The 18,759-nt window shown below is 37.9% G+C and overlaps 1 protein-coding gene and 1 long non-coding RNA gene across 2 annotated transcripts in view; both read right to left on the minus strand.

Annotated features, from left to right (window-relative positions):
• The window catches only part of LOC127440510 (heparan-sulfate 6-O-sulfotransferase 1-A), a 255,869-nt gene that overhangs the window by 128,803 nt on the left and 108,307 nt on the right, over positions 1-18,759 (minus strand). The gene's annotated exons all lie outside the window — the stretch shown is intronic.
• The window catches only part of LOC127440512 (uncharacterized), a 57,713-nt gene continuing 42,778 nt past the window's right edge, over positions 3,825-18,759 (minus strand). Inside the window, exon 2 of the long non-coding RNA XR_007897143.1 lies at positions 3,825-5,340. This is a non-coding gene — a long non-coding RNA (uncharacterized LOC127440512). The remainder of the gene's footprint in view (positions 5,341-18,759) is intronic.

Here is an 18,759-nt window from a genome sequence, read left to right on the forward strand (position 1 = left end):
TTTGACAGGGACACACCTTAAAACACTGTGCAGATAGAAACACACATTGAACAGATGTATCACCCAATAGCCCTTTAAGAATTCATAGATTTCAAGCATTGTTTTCACAATCACAGGTAAAAATGCACACGCAGACACATATTCAAATCCAAAGTCACAGTCCCAAAGTGCTTCCACTGGGAAGTACGATATCATTCCCTCTGCATCTTTTTCGTTTCCTCTTAGCATGGGTTTGGTTGGAATGTCCCAGGCTGACTGAGCAGCAATGGAATGTATACATTCTGGAGTAACTGTCCTGTGAATTCCTCCAAGCAACATCTGCTTTGTGTTTCAAGCCCAAAACCATTCCAGAAGTCACCCTCAATTATATAAACATGATTTTCAGCCCTCTCCTGTGGCACCTGCTGCAGGAGATAAACCAGACAGGCATCACACAGCCCATAGTAAAAGAACACATTTGACTAAATTAATATTTCTCGTGATTTAAAAAAAGTTTTTAAACAAAAGAAAAATAACATTTTGTAGTATTAATTTATTTACAAAGCTAAAATGCAATTATTAATATGATTATTTAAAGTTGGACCAGATAGAAAAGGAAAAGCATTCAGCATGTGCCCAGCATGCAGGTACTGTATATAAGAAATGGCACTTTAAAAAGCATCCTGAATGGATAAACAATAAGATATAAGCAACCATTACCATACAACACATGAATATTTGTACGGCACATACTATTGCACACCCATCTGTCATACAACCAAGCAGATATACCCACACATGTGATGAGTTAGAACCCAGGTGTGTGGTGGGAAGTTCTGGATCTGATAAGTGTGAGCTCTATCCCAGCATGCATCTGTCTGACACCTATGCTCTGGAAGTGGGAAATTCATTTCCCAAGTTTTCTCCCGGATACCTCCAGCACACCACACTGGAATGTGCTTGCAGAGACTGACCAGGGCCATACGCCCTCCCCATGGACGCTTCCTCCTCTTCTGTCTCAATACACCTGCTAGAGTCTCACTATCATTATAATAACAGACTTATACTACCAGCCAGCCAGTCTTTAAATCAAACAGACCCCGGTTCTGCATTTAAACGCAGTTGGCACACCACATGCAGTCAGAGGAATGAATAATTCATGAATCTGTAAAATAGCATGCATGATGGCAGATATGAGGTAATCTAAAGACTTACTCTTACATGCACAAGTAATTACAGAGGCACAAAAAAATGACAACTAGTTCCACATACAGTAACGCAACAAAAGTGGATACAAATGCAATGTTCTGCTTGTAATGCAGTATAATACACCTTAGCTTTCCTCAGACAGGCACAAATCCCAAACACTGTATCCAACAGAAACAGATTACAAACATACTAATAGAGAAGAGAAGAGCTCAGCGATTCCTCTATCATTTCTTCATAAGGGGACCCCCATAAGTGTTCACATGGTTCCCATGATGCAGCATTTATTAGCTTTGCCCTTTCAGGAGCTCTGCTGAGGGACCTGATGTGATTAATCTTTAATGAAGGAGCTGACACCATTTCTAATGCAGCCTTTGTTTACCTGATAGAGATACCAAGCGCTCCAAGTAACTGAAGTCACAACAAGTCTCCTTTGACTAAGAAGCAAGGAGGAAAAAATACACCAATCCAGAGAGGAGAGTGGAGAGAGAGGAAGAAAAGTTAAAGGTGCATTCAGTAGTTTGGAGCCAATATAAAAAGTTTTGCACATTAACGAATTGATTGTGTTTTTGTGAAGTTTGATCCGAATGGTGTATACTCACATGAGATGAGGACTGTACTCATAATAGTTTTCTATAAAAAGTGTTTTATTCTACATGGTGCGGGTCACCCCCTTCAATGTGTTTCGGCATGTTGAAATCACATGACCCGCGGTGTTTCACTAAACGGAGAAGAAGAGAATCCTCGCGCTCACTGGCTGCCGCTGGTGTAGATACTCTATGCTTAGAATATTATTGTTTGTTGACGCGAAGAGCGAAAATAATCAGAATGATATTTTTTGCCAAGAATGCTTATACACACAAGAAATTTGTCATGATGACAGAACACAATGGAACATACTTATTTATTGTGCTTTAGCAGTGGAGACAACGGGAGATCGAGTAGCTGTACTGCCGAAGAAGCAGAAAAAGGTCTGAAGCAACTTGCTTCAAGCAAGAAGACAGAAAGACTGGCAAAGGCAAAAAAAAACTAGAGTAAACATCGGTAACGGTAAGGCATCTACATCTTCATTAGTTTAGTGCAAAGTAGCTTGGTACAGCAATTGTTGTGGATTTTGTGTAAACCATGATGTTGGTTGCTTGGAAATAAAACGAGTTCTTCAAATACAGTATTCATGGACATGCTAAATTTGATAATCAAAAACAATTCTAATCTTTCCTTTACCATAACATTCTGTATTGCTAGATAATTGAGTTTTATTTTACGCTAAGCAGTTCTCTAATAAAGGTAATAACTGTCTTTAGAAATAACGTGAAACGTAGAGGTGTCTCCAAAGATTATTGATATGAGGGACAATAATAATCTATCCTTTACAGTAGAAGCATGTTCACTTGATTTCTGACATTTGTTTTTAGGCAAAGCAATTATATTATAGGAGTAATAAATAACTTTAGAAATGACCTCAAACGGCGACATTTTCCATATGCAAATGATATTCCAAAGCTGACGGGGCAGCAGAGACGATTATGCTGATCCACGTCGAAAGATGGCAGCATAGCGTCTAACACCACTGTAACATCAGTACTTAAAGTACACGAAGAAGAGCAATGATAACACTAGCTAGAGAACTACTGAATGCCCCAATAAAATAAATAAATAAAATAAAAAAATAAAAAACATTTACAAATTAAACAACGTACAGGGAATAAACCTATTGGATGTCAACATCTGACCATGCTATTCAGAAAGTTTATCACAGAAAGGGAGGCATAAGAGCAATAAAAAGGTTTCTGCAAAGCCTGATAGTTTCATTCTGACCTTACTGAACTCATTCAACACCTTTATTCATATTTGCCTCTATCTCTGGTTTCATAGTTTAGAACTCTCTTGAGATGGAAAGCACAGAATAATGCATATACCACCAAATGTGTGGTATATGCATTACAGCTGTGCTCATAAGTTTACATACTGCCTTTCTCATTGCATATCCTTTGCAGAATCTGTAAGATGTTTAGTACTTTTTAAAAATGAGAGATTTTTATTTGTATTATTTTTTTTAGAGCTCTGGAGAAGCTACATACTAGATTTGTAAGTATAAACCACAAGACAAAACTGAAACAGCTACGAAGTTTGTGCAACTGAAATTATACAAATTAAATTTAGGCATTCCCTGGATTCTTAATGTGTGTGCACAACTATCAAAAAAGACTACACTCATTGATTCTCAAGGAGGCCATTCGTGACTCGTTTGAACAGAGTTTGAACAGAGTAATTTGGGCAATATCAGTTATCATTCTGTATTGTGGAATATACTGTATGCAAATATATGTTATGTCAAATGGCTTTATCAGGGCAGTATTAAATAAATAAAATAAAATAAAAAAAAAAAAACAGCTTGCATATTCTGTGCCAATTCTGCAAAGAAGCATCTTGCAGATACAGTATAATGTACTGTATGTGTGTGCACCATGTAGGCAGTGAATCTTCACTTTGTGCAGTGGCCAAAGGTTAACAGCTATACAGATGAATAACTAGCCCCATGACAGCTAACTTTATGATTATAGATCTCAGCCGATGCAGGTATTGACTGTAGAGTGGCCCAATGGTCAGAGGCAAAAATAACGTGCCAGACAGTGATGAAGTGGATCCCAAAATTGTGTTTATTAAGGTGCCAAAAATTATTTACAGTGAAAATATAAAATAGAAACAAACAAACAAAAAAAAACTGTACAAAAACAAAAAAATGCAACAATGGCTAAACCAGCAAATGGCCCAAATTCACAACACTGTTAACATTCAAGTTTCAATTTGATGGAACTCACACGAGCTCTAAAGCTCCCTGTTTTAAAGGGTCTAGCTCCTCCCCCGGAATGAACCAATTTCCACAAGGAGGAATGAAAACAAACAAAACAATCAAATATCCACAATAAAGTACAAAGAATGACAAACCAACCAGTACGCACACAGACAATACAAGATTTGTTACAGAAAGAGTACTTAACAGCAAAACTAAAGACAAAAACCCACTGTTATTAAAGGTGCACTCAGTAATTCTAATCCAATACACTATTTGTAAAATTCTGCAAATATCTCCTCACAGTCTGCTAACTCTCCATTCTGTGGGTGGGCTGAAAACAAATTTAGTATTTGTGCACAGCTCTGGCTCTGTAAATAGGACAAAAACAAAGTGGATCGGACCGATCCACACAATGCTACTCCAGCCAATCAGCAACAGGGGGTGGTTCTTGCGCGTGCACAGGATGGGGGCAGAGTGAGAGGGAAATTCATTAGAAGAGCGATGGCAAATCTGCTGATGTGCACTTTCTAAACTCCAAGGAGGACAAATGGCTGAGAAACAGACCAAGAGAAAAAGGTCAGATGAATATAAACTAAAAAAGAAGGATTATGATGAGTCGAGGGCTAGGAGCCATGTCAACATCGGCGAGGCTTTTCAGCGGTGGAGAGACATCCGAGAGGTAAAAGGAATGAATTTGCATGCATGATTTTGGGGCTTGGAGCTTCCAAAGGAGCACTGAAGGGAGGGGTGTGTTTGATTTGGCAGTTGAGTTTGAATATCAACAGTGTTTCTCAGGAATCGCTGAGTGCACCTTTAACTTCCCCCCCTCTGACAACATTAACAAATGCTACGGCCCAATTTGAGGGGTATGGCTGTTACTTTAAGAACTGATTGAGAGCAGATGCAATGTTTGGTTGTACAGCATGTGAACTGGAAATGTAACACAGCAAAATGGATGGTTTGGTAGCATGTTCAAGAAATAAAGGTAATTTGACTGAAATGACAATGTGTTGTGGCATTATTTGAAAATGTATGATATATTAAACAGACATGTTAAACAGAAAAATACATACAAGAAAACAAATAAACAAAAAACACAATGACCTCTTACTTTGGACAAAAACACCACAAATGATCAAAACACATTTCTGATATATTAAGATGTTGAGTGCTGGCATAAATCAGCGTATGTGCACGCATGAGTGTGGGTGTCAAGTCCATGTAAGACTTTAAAATGTCAACCATCTTAGCCTGTGACATTGACAGTGTGGGCTTTTTGATAGAGGTCATGTGTGCAGGGAACACATGCCCAGTTTCAGATTCAGTTCAGGTCAGCATTGATTCAGTCTGGAGGAGTCCTGAACCCAAACAAGCAGAATACAAATGACAAACAATTATAATTAATAATAATTTTATTTATCACACATTATACATTTGCACACATACAGTGAAATTCTTTTTTTTTTTTTTTTTTTTCTCACATATCCCAGCCAAGCTGGGGTCAGAGTGCAGGGTCAGCCATGATATGGTGCCCCTGGAGCAGATAGGGTCAAGGGCCTTGCTCAAGGGCCCAACAGTGGCATCTTGGCAGTGCTGGGGCTTGAACCCCCAATCTTCTGATCAGTAACCCAGAGGCTTAACTGCTGAGCCACCACTGCCCCCTAAACTGATTTGAACTTGATTAATTTTAGTTCTGGGATTATGCCAATTGTTTGTAATCTTAAATTCAGAATAAACCTGAAACTCATCCCAAATTTGAGTGCTTCATTCGATAAATTCTACTTTAAGCTCACCAAATCACCTAATATAAAAGAGTTGCACAAGCATTCTTGCATTAAATGAAAAATATGTTTCTTTACAATACACCAAGTATACAGTCAAGAGGTACACATTTTCATCACATAATAGCAAAAGGGAGAGGTTTACTGAAGCATAAAAGAGTTGCATGTGAATTCTTGCATTAAATAGAAAATATTGTTTACAAGATTCCAATTACGTAGTCAATAGCTTCAAATCTATTTCTGATGGTTACTGTTTCAATGATACTGTATCACAGCAAAATTGAGAGATTTAGTAAAGAAATATAGCAGGTTCAATACAAGTTAAGTTTAAATCGACCGCATTTGTGGCATAATGTTGTTCATTACAAAAATATATTTGACTTTTCCCTCCTTTTCTTTAAAAAAGGAGGAAAAATCTGGGTTACAGTAAGGCACTTACAACAAAAATGGGTTCAATCCTTAAACGTTAAAAACTCACTGTTTCAAAGTAGCCACAAAACGTAAACAATATGCGTGTTTACATGATTTTAGTGTCATAAAACAGTTTATTAACCTTTTTATTTTCCATTAAATTATATCCAATTTACAACTTACTAAAACCTTGAAATGACCATAAAATGACAAATTAAACAACTTTACAGCTCAAACAATACACAAGTTTTAACAGAAGAAGTAAGTGCTTTTATAAAATTATAAGCTTTGCATGTCTGCCTTTCAACCATCCAAATATGTTTTCCCATTGTAAGGGCCTCACTGTAACCTCTTTTTTTTTTTTTTTTTTTTTAATAAAGTAAAGGAGGGACGAGTCTAAATTATTATTGATGGTAATCAACATTATGCTACAAATACTGTCGATTGACCTTAACTTGTATTGAACCCGAAATATTAAGTAGTGGTCTAAATAACAGACTTTAGGGTAGACATCATGTTTAACTTGACACAAATGAAAACAAGGCTGTGAGGTATAGAAGTATAGTGCAGTCCATTCGATAGGTTGTGGTGTTGTGCATCAAGGTGTTTTGAGTTCATAAGGGGGCAGCTTGCTTTATCTGTTCAAATCCCTCTTTTTTTAAAACACTAGATCAAACATAAATAACTTAAAATAACTAAATCCTGTTTGCCCATTTGTAAAATGATCTCATGCAGAATTCTGGTGGAACATTCTTTGTTCCTGTAAGATAGCAGAAAGGCTCGCTGACTCTGAGGTACAGTGATGTCTACAGTCATGTTATTGACCCCACTAAGTTGTCAGCAAGCCCTCATATTCTTCTCTCATTCATTCATCCCCATTCCTTCTTTTTTCCCCAAAGAAAAAGTGCAAAGCGGTTCTCTCTTCATCTAGTTTCACACACATTTGGAATGAGAAGGTAGGTAGAGAGCTTGGAGTGTGGCATGGTGCCCATGGCTCTGAAACACCCAGTAAATGCATATATAAAGAGTAATGGACAACTGTAGATGGGTATCCCACATTACTGGACACCTGTTAACTGCTCTCTCTAGAGGAACCTGGGATAAGTGCTTTATAAGGCTTTCCCAATCTACTCCCAGATGTTATTCTATTCCCATTAGACTACCATGAAATGTACACTAGCACATACAAACTCACACTAAATACACACAATCAGCAAAATGGGCTGCAACCAATGACAGTTAAGACAAACAAACAAACAAACAAAAGGTAAACAAGCATACCATGTTCCCTATACTTTGTTTCTCTATTCCTCTACATCTCTATGTCTGTCTCTTTTTCAGACCACCGCTTTCCCTTTTGAGGGCTGTCTCACCACTGTAACTCAAACAAAACAGCTGTCCTACATATAAAATTCTACTAGAAGAAACCCACTTCAGACGATCCTTGTGAGCATGCGTCCATCTGGAAATCTGCTCATAAAAACTCAAAAGACCTTTGTGATAAAGACATGTGCTCCCACTTCCCCTAATATCAGAACAATATCTTATTTTATGATCTGCCCCATCAATGCAGCATTTGCCCAGAGTATACGACTAGCAGTCGCAGACTTGCTGTTTGCTCTGCGGAAAAAAACTGGGTTAGTCAAATTAGCAGGCTTCATTCCATCAATGTTCATAATTATTTCATATTTGGCTGAATATTTCAGGCAGGGTGGAGGCCGCCAGGGCATTAACTATTAACGCAATGCTGTGGCTCAAAGGCAAGATGCTTTTTTCAAAGCAGCATCCTCGAATGCGCAGTCTAGCCTACCCGAGATGGGAGCCTAGGAAACTGTCACAAGCTTCAAGAGTGACGCTAACCTGAATGGATGGGCGAAAGAGGGGCTTCAGCGGAGCTAATGATGCCACCTCAGGGATGATCCTCATTGTCATACATGTTTAAACATGCATGCACATGCTCACACATGCCTACGCGCAAACACGCAGACACATTTATCAACTGAGCGCAACAAGCCAATAATAAGGTGTTTGTCCATAATTTAAACAAGTATTCTGTGGACTAGACCTGCTTGTTCATGTCAGAGGCTAGAGATTAATGGCGAATGAGTGTAAAACAGGGTTCAAACATGCCTATGATGCTCAGAAATGCTGTCTAGGTCACCATTCTTCAATTCTCTCCCTCTCTTTAATATTTATCCCCTAGTCCCCTCAATCCTCTTATGTCTAATGTGAAGGCAGTTTATGAGTCTTGCAATGTGTGTGTGTCGAGTGGTATAGCATGTGATTGACAGATTGAGGTGAATAGATACAATCAACACTGTCTCTCACTTTCCTGCCCATTAAATTCTCTCCATTTCGCCTGAGGATGTGCCGAGTGCTATGGTTTCTTTTTAAATGAGGATGAACAAACACATGATTGAAGCAGCTCTGTCAAACCATGCTCAACCATGATGACTGCATGAAGTGCAGCTCTTACAGTCTTACAGAGATTGGCACACAGCTCTAATCTGTGTGTGTTCATGTTTGTGTGTGCGTTAGCGGAGCAACAGGCCCATGTAGCCAGACTTTGGCTATCAGCATCAAGTTTGGTCCACGTTGTAGCTTACAACAACTGAGAACCACCCACTTAGACAGGAAGAAGCTGCCTGACTGATAATTAATCGTCCAATTTCATTTATGTGAAGATTAATGTTTTTCCTCAAGCATATTCTGTTTACTTGTTTTTTTTTTTTTTTTCAAAATTGTGATGCAATGAACCTCCAAAATTGTCTCATTGCAGTATTCTGGGATCTTTGCTTACCAGTGGATGAATAAAAACTTTTGCACCCCTGACTGCCGGAAATTACACTCACCCAGCACTTTATTAGGTACACCTGTACACCTACTTATTAATGCAATTATCTAATCACCCAATCATGTGGCAGCAGTGCAATGTTCACATCAACCATCAGAATGGGGAAAAATGTGATCTCAGTGATTTCGACCATGACATGATTGTTGGTGCCAGGCAGGCTGGTTTGAGTATTTCTGTATCTGCTGATCTCCTGGGATTTTCACACACAGCAGTCTCTAGTGTTTACTCAGAATGGTGCCAAAAACAACAACAAAAAAAAACATCCAGTGAGCAGCAGTTCTGTGGACGGAAATGCCTTGTTGATGAGAGAGGTCAACTGAGAATGGCCAGACTGTTTCGAGCTGACAGAAAGGCTACGGTAACTCGGATAACCACTCTGTACAATTGTAGTGAGCAGAATAGCATCTCAGAATGCACATGTCAAACCTTGAGGTGGATGGCCTACAACAGCAGAAGACCATGTTGGGCACTTTATTAGGACCATAGTGTTCTTAAAAAAGTGCTCGTTGAGTGTACATTCTCACAGGTTTGAATCATCATATCACAGGATGTTCTCACAGGTCACATTCTTCCAATAAAAAAAATCACTTTTTAATGTTGTTGGTTTATGTATATGTTGATGGACGCCTTCGTTTGTTGTGCTGTGTCTCGCACCTTCTAAAAAAGCACCTTCTAAAAACCTACACTCGGTCATAGTCCCATTTAAAGCAAGTCAGTCCACTCAACGGCCATCTTGGGAACACTTTCGGGACGCTACTTTCAATGGATACAAGCGGCATGAAACTACAGCTTCTATCTACTTGAATGGGGAAAGAGCAAAATCTCCAAACGGTTGGTCAAGATCAAAGAACACATTTCAAATAAGCAGTAAAGTCTCAATCTGCCCTTCTTAAACTCAGATTCTCGAGTTGACTGACAGATGATGTCTGTATCTAAAAGGTGATTGGCTCTTTTACCTGTCAAGCAGGACTTCCTATTCTACATCTGCCATATTAAGTGTTCCAATTTCTTCCATTCCTTTGAAAACAAGTGCTCTGTCTCAGGCTAAATAATCTCTGGTTTGGATCCATTACATGTTGCCATTGCTGTTATTTTTATTGCAGATCAATTCCAATGTGAACCAACCAGTCAGTTCTGAGTTTCCCACCTTAAGAACAATCTTGCCAGTGATGCGCAAAAATGAAAATTATCGGCCGAAACTGAAATTTCTGGACAAACTGGGCTGAGAACTGCAAATTGTAGGAATGCGCAAGAACGCGAGTGCCCAATCATTCATCATCAGCCGCCGTTTACGTTAAATTTAATTAAACCAGGATCATTTCACATGAATGCTGCTTTTTCTCCATGCAAATGCTTCTGTTTTTACATTTTAAAGTAATTGTTCAGATTTTTGCCCAAGATTTTCAGCCTCTTGAAGTCTTTCAGCGTGAAACCGAAAATGGCTTTTTCGTCAGCAAATTGTCGGTGGCTGAAATTTCGGTGCATCTCTAGCTCTTGCCATTTTTGTGTGAATTATGCACCAGACAGCCAATGCATGGCCCTTTGTCTTGCAGTCTGAGGTTGAGACTAGTGCAGCAGTTATCACAATCTACCCAAGCTGAAATCCTCAAATGAAGACTATTAAAAATACTGCTCACACCTGTTAACACATACCCACATCTGCATAAAACACACAGTGTTCTTTGCAAATGGGAATGCACACAAACACACACAGTAATGAGCCCCACAGCTGTTCAGTTCTTGGCTTAGATGTTGCTCCTATTGGGTGGGGTAGACTTTGGCAAGATCTCTCATCTCTCTTCTGGACCTCAATTAAACATTCATCTGTTTGCACACCAGCTGTTGCTGAAATGGACTCACTTCTGCTAAGTACACATGAGAGCTAACTGGACACAATATGCCTTGCTAACACATACGGACATGCACCCAAATATAATGAGGTATAAACACGCTAAGTACATGTTTCCTACCCAACAGAGGCTTTACCTTGAGTATTCAAAACAAAACATCAAACACTTGGACTAATCTCGTAATTTTCCCTTCCCACCATAAAAGCTGCTCATCAAACTAATCCAAATCCATGTTTTTTATCAAAGTACACAAGCTGTGCAAATTCTAAACACCTTCCCTAAGGATCTCAGAAAGGAGAAGAGATCAAACAATTGGTGTGCATACCTGAGAGAATTTATGTGCTAATACAGGTAGTCATTCACTCGTTCTCATGCAAAATGTCTCTTTAGATTCAGCTCTCATAAAGGTTTTTCTCTCCAAGCTTTCTGCTCACACACCTTGCATATAAATATGGCTTTTAATGTTTCCCTCAATCATAAACACAAGGATCATCTTTGTTTCAACACTTAAAACTCCCATAAGCTCAGAAACCTGGAGCTGTTCGCCAAATGTTCCTCTGAAGCAGTCTGCATGAATTTATTATGAAATGACAAGGTAACCACAGTGAGAAAAGAGCTGCTGCTGCTGAGGGGAGACAAGGACAAGACAATGTGTGTGTATGCGCGCGCAAACATGCATGTGCATGAATGTTTTACGCAATGATGTTATATTTTGGGGGCAATTTTGTTAGCTATAGTTTGAGGGCAATTTTGCTTCTTAAATAAAGATAACAATAATTTGCTTTCAAACAATTTGATTGAAAAACAATAGAGGCTTATGATATGTACCCTTTTATACAGCTGGGGAAAAATGTGTGTGTGGGTGAATGAGTGTAGATGTATTTACAGGGTTCTACCATGGTCAAAGCTGATATTCTAAGCCCAAAGTATACTTCGATTTTGACATGAATACTCAGCGTCTGCGTACAGTTGAATGCAAGCCTGTCAAAGTATACTCAATTTGACGGTGTGCGTATACACAGGTGGTTGCCACATGCGCGCTATGACTGCTAATGAGATGCCAGACAGTTTTTCTTCATAAGTGTAGATCCATAAAGATGTCTTTATATTCCTTCAGACTCGAGTAATACAAATGCAGGTATCTCCTGACCTTCTCATACACACGCTCCTGACGTGCATTTCTACTGTTGCTGTTTTTACCTTCGTCTCCTGTTATTTACTGGCGATTATGTCTTCTTATAGTGTTTCTTCGTGACTTCAACGGCTGAAATGTGAGTAACCTGTAAATACGCTTGACTATTTGTGGATTTATTTAATGCAGAATTTTGTGTTGTAGCTATGGTGTACACCCAGTGCACAGCTGTAGGCCTCTGCTAGCTAATGTTATTGTGTTGAAATAGTTTTGCTAATCAGCTGCAGGCCCACGTTTACCTATAATTGTGTAGAATTATGCAGATTGTTTGTTGTTCTTACTATCATGAATAGTGATCAAGTGTGGAGATGGATTTATTTTTACAAATCGTAATTTTACATCTGCAATCCATGGTAGTGCTCGGCTTATTTGCTATGTAATGTTATTGTTTTGGTAAGGGTTTACTATTCAGCTGTGGGCCAGCTTTTACCTAAAACTGTGTAACAAAATGGTTGATCTCAAGAGCCTTATATAATTATATAATTACAAGCTGTAATGTTACGGCTGCTATCCATGGTAGTCCACGGCTAACTTGCTCACTAAATCTCTAATACCGCCTGTAATGTCCAAACGGGACTAAGCCTCTGTTCTCCATTCATATCTCAGAAAAAGATCGGCTACACCCATTCCAGCAAAGATGACTAGCCTAGATGCACTACGTGTCTTTTACTTGAAGCTTTGTTAGGTTCACAATAATCAACAGTGTTGTAAAAGCCACAAAATTAAAACTTACCACTGTGAAACGTCCTGCTCAAGTCGTGCTTGCGAAGGTGGTTCGGGTCGACCAGCTTGTTCTTCCAAACTTTCATTATCTGACTCAGACTCAAACTGGTATGGCAAAAACAGACACCACTGTTACCATAGTTACACTAGTGTTTACAGCTGTTAAGGAAGCCAACAGACTAGGCCAGCAGACCAATCAGAGCAGACTGGGCCTTTCGGAAAGGGGGGCTTTAAAGAGACAGCAGTTAAATCAGAGTGTTTGAGCCAGATTATGAAGAGAGAGGAGAAGCAATGTACAGTATAAGAAAAATAATGTGTTTTTTGAACATTAAATCATGTAAACCTATTCTAGTAATAAAAATAAAATTATGAACCTCTAAATTAGCATAATATGGGCTCTTTAAATTTCATGTTGTTTCCAAAACCTATCATATGAAGTTTTCAGAAGACTTGGAATATTATGCAAGAGCCACATGTACCACTTCTATGATACTTTTGTGTCCATTTTGAAGCATCAAAGTGAATCGCAATCCACTGCCATTGTACTAAAAGGACAGACCGGAATATTCATTAAAATATCCCCTTTTGTTTTCCGCAGAAGAAAGAATGTCATACAGGTTTGGAACCTGTAAACTATTTTGTAAACTATTGCATTTAATTTGACATATAATACTAACTTTGACAGTTTGTCTGACACTATTTGACTGAGAGTCTTTGACTATTTGACAAGTTTAATGGCCTAGCTTACTTCATACACATCTGTAATTCACTAACCAGTTGCTTGCCAAACAACAGGTGGAAGACATATAACTTCCAAAATATACAACTTGCTCCCCTTCAGACTTTTAAAGGCACATCAAAAAATGGCATCTTTTGTTATTAAATTTGCTTTGGCAGCTGAAATATTGCTTTGGTGGCTGATGATACATTTCAATAGAGAGAAAAAAAAAAAAAAAAAAAAACTCATATCCCAAGACAGAAACAGAAAATACTAGAAAAACATAAAATTTAACATTAAAATCAGGATTTGCAAAATGTACACTTGGTTTGATTGCTTGGACTGATTTAAAGTTTGTTTCCGCCCCCGGCCCTCTCTGGTCTCTGTTCCCATTGTATTATTTGGGTCCGAACCGCAGTCTGATTCCACCATCAACGTGCGTACAAGTGGCAACTGTTTGCTACTGTAACTAGATAACAACTCAAGAAGACATCAGCTTTACTGTGTTATTCAAGTATTCATCTCTTTGGATTTACCACCAAAACATTACAAGCACAGAACGACACTGGTGTTTGTCTGCCCCAGATGCATTGAATGTGCAATGATGTGAAAAATGTTAGCGTTTGTCTGCCATGAGCTTGCAGATGCATTGCAAAAGATGTGGAGAATGGGAGCTGCTCTCTGAAGGGGATTTATTTAAAGACAAACAGGTATGATAAATACATTTTACCATTTTAATTGCGATCAGATTATTTGTCATCACAAGCGGTTCACTTCAGCGATTTGGTACGACTGCATTCATATCAGCAGCAAACCGTACTGGAGTTCTCATAAACCGTACCTCAGACCACCTTTTCAAGCATGACTCGGGTGAGGTTTACGGGAGCGCACACGAGTTCAGAAAACAGCGTTCACATCATCCAAATGAACCGAACTTTGAGGTCATTCAAACCCAGGTGTGCACCAAAAGTGCAAGTGTTAAAGTTAGAGAGAGCAGGAAAGACTAAGGGAAGGAAATCTTTGAAGTGATGAGGTAGAGGTACCAGAGGGAGATGGACATATCCTGCAGCCGACTACCTGCTCTGCCACAACAATGCAGGAAGTGAAGATCATTTGGGAACATACGGACTGCAGCAATTAACTACTCGCTGAGAGGGAGATCACTCTGGAGAATAAGCTGTCTCACAGCAGCCACAGGGATGGAATAAGAAATGAGAGAAACATGTTGTGAAGGGAGGAGCCGGTTGGTGAGAGGCCTGGCTGACTATTAAGCCCACATCAGTAGGGATTCCCTTGTTTGACTAGTTCACACCTGCTGAGCACAGAGTGCCACCCAAGGGAGGGATTACATTCAAGACATCATTTACTTAACAAACACACACTCAAACTATAATCACCCTGCAGTCCATTAATGCGAAAGCATGATCACTGTTGACTAAACCATATGTAGATCATAATTAGTAAAACATGAACTGGTTTACTACTTTATGAGACACACACAAGACCACAGTTCCACAGTCAGTGTTTTGGGATAGACCACCGTATTAACCGTTTTTACTTTCACTGTCAGTGCACCCTCTGCCTAAAAACTTAACAGAAGTTTTGGAAGACAATACTGCTATTTTGTATGAACTGCATATGAACAACCACATTTAGCACTGCAAATAGGACTGACAACTGTATTCTGCTGCAGTATCCACATCGTCCACTACTCCTCGCTCATGCCCCCTTGTCTTGCCTCTCTCCTCTCCAGCATCCTATCACACTTATCAGATTCACATGCAAAATCAGACACTGCTGAGGAGTGTTTTTATGACCCCTATTCCCAAAAATCTAAGAGAACAACAAATTACATGAATACAGCATCTTTAGTGAAATAGGTTAAAAAAAACTTCCAAAACACTGTTATGATCCCAAATTCTAATATGTAATAGGACTAGGCAATAAATTGAATATTTATAATTTATACAATATTATTTTATTGGCAATGTAGGCTTACATGTTGCAAACATATAGTAATAGCGGTAACACTTTACAATAAGGTTACATTTGTTAACATTAGTTAACTACATTAGTTAACATGAACTAACAATGAACAATACTTTTACAGCATTTATTAATCTTGGTTAGTTTCAACATTTACTAATATATATATATGTAATTTTTTTATTTATTTTTTTATTAAAAGTTGTATACGTTAACATTAGTTAATTATGAACTAACATCAACTAACAATTAACAATTGATTGTTTTGTATAAATTAACAAAGATTAATAAATGCTGTAAAAATATATTGTTTTTAGTTAGTTCATAATACCTCATGCATTTACTTATGTTAACAACTACAACCTTATTGTAAAGTGTTACCGTAATAGCCATGATGTGCATTACCTGTTAACCATTATCACTGCGCAGCACACATAGCAGATTGTTATTTTTGTTGCAAAGGAAGTCAGGAATTTTATCTCTTTTGCAGAAGAATGGTACTTAATAAATTTGCTTACTAAAACATTTTATGATTTAGAAACGTTTGTATCCTTAACATCTTTATTATGTATTTGCCGTTGTATAAAAGCAAAAGGCACTCGAGGGCGAGGCCAAACAATATTGTGAATACAGTATCGGCTGGAGTCGCAGTGTTTCGTGCCTAACAACACCCTTTAGCCGTGACAATTTTCACAATATATTATAGCCTCTCAGACCTTATTGTTGGTATATGTAGGTAAATATATATATTTTTTACTATGTACAGTATTGTATGGAGCTCCTTATGGGACAGGGAGGGAATTTTTTACAACAGTTTTGTGTTTACTTGCAATTAGTTTGGATTCCCTCTCAATAGCATTGAATTTGTAAGTGGAAATACTTACAAACATTAACCATGGTTTTACTACACTTACCATATTTTAACCATGATATTTGTGGTAAAACCAAAGTAAAAATGTAGCATGGTTTTTCAAACCATGACTATGAGAATGACTATAATTTTTATTATCAAAGTTTTGGCTTTCCTGTATTACAGTACACGGTTCCACTACAAATATCATGGTAAAAAATATGGTTACTGTAGTAAAAGCATGGTAAATGTTGTGGTTATGGTTTTACTACAAATATCCTAGTTCAACTGTTGATACTGTAGTAAAGCCATGGTTAATTTACGTGAGGAATGGATGAAGCAGTTGAGAGGGAAGCCAAAATAATTCTGATGGAATACAAAACTGTTGCAAGTAAACTACTGCATTGTTGCAAGGCCCTGCTACAGCAAAAGGTAATATACTGTCAGCCAACAGCATACCGAATACATTTCATGCTGATATAAAAGCACATACCATTACTTTATTTCTTGAAATTTTTTCCCTCTTTCAGCTCATATTTCTCCATCAAAAATACATAAATAAATAGCGTAGGTCTGAAAATGTTTGCAATACGACAAAAACTCAGATGAGACAAGCCCACACCTAAAGTGCCACTTATATGACCCCGTCCATGGAGGTTATTCTATAAAAAATATCTGAAAGTTCTGGTCACTTTCAGAAAGATCTCGATGTTTCTGTGGGTGGAATCAGTAAGCTATGATGAGAGAAGTAATTCAGACTTCAAAACGACAAGGACATAGAACAGCGGTATTTAATGAAACAAGGATGAAGAGGCTTACCTGTGAGTCAGCCCAGGGCCAAAAGCAGAAGTGGGCAGGACAGGAGGACATAAAGAAAAAAAGAAAGAAAAAACAAAGTTAATGGTTTAACACAAGGCTTATAATCAATTGCTGGAATTCTTTGAAGCAACTTGAAGTACAACAAAACAATGAAATGCAGCCAAGCAGAAAGACAAGTATGAATCATGTACTTTATTTATTACAGTGCAAGGGCACTGAAACAAACTACAATTTGAAAAAATGCAAGTTTCCTGCCAGATGGAAGGAGAAAAATGCAGATGAGAAAGAAAAGACACTTGTTTTTACTTTTTTAAAATCTAATTTTGTTGTTTGTTTTATTTGTTATTAATGCTTGCTTACAAAGTCAAGCTGCAATTTGTTTTGGCAATATGGACAGAGAGAAGTCCCAAATGATGCGTTATATAGCCTACAACATACTTACACTGCACTCGGCCATCTAATTTTTTTCAAAGTGTATTGCTGTCCCAAATAGAAAACTAATGTTTTTTTTTTTTTTACTACACAGATGCATTCACTGTTTTTCAGCCATCTGAAGTGACGTTTCAAACGCACACGATGTGTTGATGCTAGCTTTAGCACGTTAGCCAAACTCAGTTCAACACTTACTTATGGAACAATATTGAACTCAAATTTGGAAGGTGCTGTATTCACAAAAAATTTGCTAGTTGCCATATTCATCATTAATTACAACTGTCCAACATTGTGGCAAGGCAATCCTGCCCCTTCTGCTGCTTCATGAAAGCCACAACCACTGAGTGCATGAAGTGTGCAACATTCCACACTCGCATGCAGGTACTCTTAGTACAATTCTTTTTTGAGCATTTTCAGTTTGAACATATTACTTGCACTGCTTATACTACAAAATGGTGTACAATAGTGCAGAGGTATGTGATTTGGGACACACCTAAAGATTTATATTATTATAATAATAATAATTATTATTATTATTATTTTAAACTTACTGTTTAATTTTGCTTCTTTGTATTTTAATTTGCTTACATTTTTATTTATTTTTAATTATCTTTCTTTTATTCTGTTTTACTTGTTTATAACATTTGTAACTCTACTGGGTGAATCTTAGGAAACTTGTCAAGAAAATGTCCTGGTCCCATTTTACTCCAAAATCAAAAGAAACAAATAAGACATTACATTTTGAATGTAGAAAATGAAGCCTATTTTTAGGCCATTAAGATTGTTTTACATTGTGACATTATTTTCATTAAGTTACACACATTATACCCCTCAATTCTCATTACAGCAATGTGAAAAATATGATGTATTAAATTCTAAAGTATTTCTACATCATAGTACTTACGGAGTACTGCCTTTAATTTTTACTGATTTTAATAAAATATAATAAAAGTGTATAACAGCATCTAGTAAGTGAGGGGTGGTCTAGGAGAGGCAGTGTGAGATATGGAGGTTTTCTTCCAGCAGGCTGCTTCCTTTCAGCTGTCATCTGTCTCTGTCAGCACGTGAATCCTCATACACACAGCACTATTAGCTCAGCAGAGCACAGCTGTCTGCCCTCTTCTATGACAGGCAGCAGGACAGCGAGATGTCCTGTCACTG

Source organism: Myxocyprinus asiaticus, chromosome 5 (genome assembly GCF_019703515.2).
Source record: "Myxocyprinus asiaticus isolate MX2 ecotype Aquarium Trade chromosome 5, UBuf_Myxa_2, whole genome shotgun sequence".
Classification (NCBI taxonomy): Eukaryota; Metazoa; Chordata; class Actinopteri; order Cypriniformes; family Catostomidae; genus Myxocyprinus; species Myxocyprinus asiaticus.